Consider the following 6000-nt stretch of genomic DNA (forward strand, 5'->3'; position numbering starts at 1 on the left):
TTAACAACCTACTACAATTAAATATTACTTCGTACATCTTCTTTTCTCACGGTCCTCACACACATCCATTATTACTTTAAAAAAAATTACTCCTCTCACATTCAATACTTCTCAATAAATTATTACACTTACTATCTTTTGATGATACCCTAATTACCCCCTTACATCTTATTATAATAATGTCAATTAAAGCGGCTGAACTATGTGTCGATCAGAGTGTAACACTTGATCGAAAAAAATAAAAATGGAGGGAGTATGTCTGTTCCTAAAAGCTCTTCTCATTGTGATTGCAATTGTTTGTCAATGCATTACTTTAACCATCATTGTAATTTTGCATATTAGTAAAAAGGATATTACAATCGAATATCAATGATCTACTTTGAGACAAATCAAATAACATCTAGTATGACTATGTTATGTTTTACGTATATATAAAATGTAATTTAGAAGATACTCTCATCTTATAAATGATCCAAAATTCCAAGTGTGAAAAACTTTAGAAATGGAGGGAGTACATAATATTCTTCGTTCATCTCTCATATAACTCCTTGTTTCTCTCTTATAGGCCCAGATGATATATTATTTCATACTCCGTAATATTTTCCTTCCCGTCCTTCATTTTAAGTAGCGATTTTACCTTTTAACTATACATGTTAAATGCAATAGAATTGCAAGGAGTTTATGTCCTCAAAACAAAAAAGGGCAAAGATAGAGGTTTTACCTGCAATTAATACTTGACATGTCTTCAACTCTTCATTCGAATGGTGCTCTCAACTGAATATGTTTATCTAATTGGTATCTTAGCATAAGATCGAGTTCATTATGAGAAAAATACACCTTGTTGTTATGAGTAGTATATTACAAATATATTCTATTATAACAATTATGAGGAGTAGGGGTTTCTTACCACAATTGTTTTTGTGTATTGCCATTTTTTTTTATCAACATTGATGTCTTTTGCTGTTTGCAAGTTTGGTCAACAGTTTTATGTAAAATTTATCTTGGGGCATAATGGTACTTAAAGTAGTGATTTTACTTTGAGTAAAGGTTATAATTTGTTTGGAATTTTTTATTTCTTTGAAAAGAAAATTTTTGTACCCATTGATGACTTAGGCCTTGTTCTTTTGAGCTTGTGGACAGAGTAGAGCAGATTTCAGCATTGGTCTTTTGAGCTTGTGGGCAGAGTAGAGCAGATTTCAGCATTATTATTATTATTATTATTATTTTAAGTATTATTTATATTATTTTCGCATTATTTAATTATTACATTATTATTATTATTATTTTAATTTTAGTATTATGCATATCATCGCATTATTTAATTATTATTATTATTATTAATAATTATTAATTAATATTATTATTATTATGATTATTAAATATTAATTATTATTATGATAATTAAATATTAAATATTATTACTATTATTATTAAATATTAAATATTAATTATTATTATTATTGTTATTATTAATTATTATTATTATTAATTATTATTTTTAAACAGAGCAAGCAGATTTCAGCAGCTTAAAAGAACATGACAGTTCAAAAAAACAGGGCCTTAATGTGAGTAAATATATTTTATTTCGATTCAAACACGTAAATAAGTTAATGAAATACCACGCATACGTACATTGTCGCTTTTCCTTCCCGTCTAATATTAATATGTTGGCAGTATATCAATAAGCACCATTCGTCATTATGCGTGCAATTTAAACTCAAATTATTAATCTAAACAACATTTTTTTAAAGAAACAACATCACCATCAAACTATATTAAAAAATTGCTCAAGTACTTCTTGGTTGGATAATTGCATATTTAAGCCTGAGTAAGAAAAGGGTATCCCTTTCATTACGTCATGAATCATGAAAAGGACAGAGTTTAATATAAAAACGATGGCAAATAATAATACAAGCAATTTAATTTATACACTGAACATCGACGAACTATCAAAATCATAACTTGGATATTAAAATACATGATTAATTTTTTTATTAGAAAAACAATTCTATCTACATCAAGCTCTTAAACATTTTATTCTTACATACAGAGTACTAATTAATGTATTATACTATTATGTATGTATGTAAGTATGGCTTATAACGTGGAGGCAATTCTTGAACGTGCAAATATGTAGCTTTTCACACGTCTCTTAATATAAAGACTTTGATGAGACAATGTTCAACCATATTCACCTAACTATGCGGAGGCATGCATGGAGGGATGCCAAAATATATCCTTAAAGTTTGTTCTATTCATCTTGTAATAAAAATTTATAATAGTAACTTATTTTTATCATAATTAAATCAGATTAAAAGAGATCAGATATTAAAAAAACACAGTACACCACATCAAACTAATAACTAAGTCCAAAACACTTTAGTTTGAACTTTAAATGTAAATTAAAGAGCATATATTTATTTTGCATATTATTAGCGAGACAATATGTCCAATAATTTTTTTTAAAGATAAATACAAGTTAGAATAGGCATGTCTTTTCACAAGACTATGACTCTTAGTATTAAATATCAAAAGATAACAACTTAATAAATACAGAATAATTATGGTACATTAGCTAAATATCTTTTTAAAATCCGAGATAGAATGTACGGAATAGTTTATGTTGGCAGATAATGAAGAAACATAAAGAAAAAAAATAAATGGTTATTAAATAACCATGCATTACCATTGAAAATTAAAGGTGTTTCCAAATATAGGGAAAAATAATTAACGGTAATAAATATTGAAGGCTAAATTTTAAATGGCTTAGGTTGTTTTAGGAAAACTATAAATTGAGCATTTCCTTCATTTGTATGTAATAATTTTCAAGAGAAAATCTAAGAGAAGAAAAATAACTCAGAGAAAAGAGGGGTTGTGTTTTTTTGCACTTTGGTATAAATAGACATTTTGTTTATGTAATTTATTTCTCCCTCAAATTTGATTAAATAGAAAATTTGCATTATTTTCTTAACAATTGGTATCAAGAGCTTGGTTGACAATTAGTCCACATTACGATAAAAATAAAAATGATCCTAAAAGAAAAAGTCAAATTTGAGTGGGAGAAATGACTGCAAACAAAGGAGAAGTTAAACTTGAAAAATTCGATGGTAAAGATTTCGGATTTTGGAAAATGCAGATTGAAGATTATTTATACCAGAAAAAACTCTATCAACCTCTGGAAGAGAAAAAGCCAGATGGCATGCAAGAAGCAGAATGGAAGCTTTTAGATAGACAAGCACTCGGAGTTATTCGATTGACGTTATCACGCAATGTGGCGTTTAACATTGCAAAGGAAACCACAACGGCAGGTCTCATGAAAGCTCTCTCTAATATGTATGAGAAGCCATCAGCCTCCAATAAAGTTCATTTGATGAGGCGGTTGTTTAATTTGAGGATGTCGGAAGGTGGATCGGTAGCTCAACACCTTAATGAACTCAATTTTGTCACAACCCAATTGAGTTCTGTTGAAATCAAATTTGATGATAAAGTATTAGCGTTAATACTTTTATCTTCCCTGCCAGATAGTTGGAATGCTACAATCACAGCTGTGAGTAGCTCATCGGGAAATAACAAGTTGAAGTTTGATGACGTTCGTGATCTGGTTCTTAGTGAGGAGATTCGACGAAGAGAATAAGGTGAATCTTCATCCTCTTCAGTATTGCATACAGAGTCAAGAGGAAGAAATTTAATCAGAAGGAATGAACGTGGAAGATCAAACTATCGAGGACAATCCAGAGATAGGAGGTCAAAATCCAGGAATCCAAATAATTTCCAAAACTCAAAGACTGTGGAGTGTTGGAATTGTGGAAAGATTGGGCACTATAAAAATCAGTGCAAGGGAACACCAAAAGGCAAAAAAGTGAAGGCAGAGGCAAATGTCACTTCTACCGGAGAAGGTGATGATGCGTTGATATGCTCATTGGAGAGCAAAGAAGAGTCTTGGGTATTAGACTCTGGAGCATCGTTCCATGCTACTTCTAATAAAAACTTTTTTGAGAAGTATGTCCATAGAAACCTTGGACAGGTATACCTTGGTGATGACCAACCTTGTGATATTGTTGGTCAAGGTAATGTCAAAATTAAGTTAAATGGGTCAGCTTGGGAGCTGAAGGATGTCAAACATGTTCCCGACCTAAGAAAGAACTTGATCTCAGTTGGGCAGTTGGCTCGTGAAGGTTACACTATAATCTTTCAAGGTGATAATTGGAAGATTTCAAAGGGAGCAATGATAGTTGCTCATGGTAATAAGAATGGTACTCTCTATTTGACAGCTGGAGCGTGTTATTCGATTGCAGTTGCAACAGAGAATGAAAATTCCAAGTTATGGCACCAAAGACTTGGTCACATGAGTGAGAAAGGAATGAAGATCATGCATTCAATTGGAAAACTCCCTAGTCTAAAATCTGTGAATTTAGACATGTGTGAAGAATGCATACTTGGAAAGAAGAAGAGGGTAAGCTTTCAGACATATGGAAGAACTCCAATGAAAGAAAAATTGGAGCTTGTTCATTCTGATGTGTGGGGACCAACAACCACCCAGTCTATAGGTGGAAAACAGTACTTTTGTGACTTTTATTGATGATCACTCTAGGAAAGTATGGGTTTACTTTCTAAAATACAAGTCCGAAGTGTTTGAAGTTTTCAGGATATGGAAAGCTAGGGTTGAAAATGAAACAGGTCTGAAGATCAAAAGATTCAGGTCCGACAATGGCGGAGAATATGAGGACAACAAATTCAAGAAGTTTTGCTACGAGCATGGTATTAAGATGGAAAGAACTGTGCCAGGTACGCCTCAGCATAATGGCATAGCTGAGCGGATGAACCGAACATTGACAGAAAGAGCCAGAAGCATTCGTATACAGTCAGGTCTACCAAAACAATTCTGGGCAGAAGCAGTCAATACAGCAGCTTACTTGATCAATCGAGGACCATCAACCCCATTGGAGTACAAATTACCAGAGGAGGTATGGAGCGGCAAAGAGATCAAATTGTCGCACTTAAAGGTATTTGGTTGTGTAGCTTATGTGCACATTAGTGATCAAGGCAAAAATAAGCTTGATCCTAAATTAAAAGTTTGCACTTTTATCGGTTATGGCGAAGATGAGTTCGGATACCGCATTTGGGATGATGAAAGCAAAAAGATTATTCGTTCAAGAGATGTAATTTTCAATGAGAGAGTCATGTACAAAGATAGGCATAAAATTGAGAGTTATGAAACAAATAAAAAAGAATCTACATTCATTGATGAAGATTATGTCCCAGACAATACGATGCAAGAGTACACTATCATAAGTACTCCGCAACAAGAAGAACAGACTGTACAGGGCAGTACATCGCAATCAAATGACATACAACAACCTTCTTGTCCAACTCCTACCCTAAGAAGGAGTACTCGACCACATGTGCCTAATAGAAAATATATGAATTATTTGTTATTAATTGATGATGGGGAACCAGAAGATTATTATGAAGCATCCCAGACCATAGATGCTAGCAAGTGGGGGCTTGCAATGAAAGATGAAATGCAATCCCTGATTTCAAACCAGACATGGGAACTAACTGAGTTACCCATAGGTAAGAAGGCCCTTCATAACAAATGGATATATCGAGCAAAAAAGGAGCACGATGATTCCAAGAGGTATAAGGCTCGACTAGTTGTCAAAGGTTTTCAACAGAAAGAAGGAGTTGATTATAATGAGATATTCGCTCCTGTTGTGAAACTCAATACCATTAGAACAGTGTTGAGTATTGTTGCAATTGAAGATCTTTATCTCGAGCAGTTAGATGTGAAGACTGCATTTCTTCATGGAGATCTTGATGAAGAAATATACATGCACCAGCCAGAAGGTTTTATAAAAAGTGGGAAAGAGCAGATGGTATGCAAACTTAAGAAAAGTTTATACGGGCTAAAACAAGCCCCAAGACAATGGTACAAAAAGTTTGATAACTTCATGCACAAGGAAGATTTCCAGAAGTGCAACGCTGACCAATGTTGCTACT

Source organism: Chenopodium quinoa, unplaced genomic scaffold (genome assembly GCF_001683475.1).
Source record: "Chenopodium quinoa cultivar QQ74 unplaced genomic scaffold, ASM168347v1, whole genome shotgun sequence".
Classification (NCBI taxonomy): domain Eukaryota; kingdom Viridiplantae; phylum Streptophyta; class Magnoliopsida; order Caryophyllales; family Amaranthaceae; genus Chenopodium; species Chenopodium quinoa.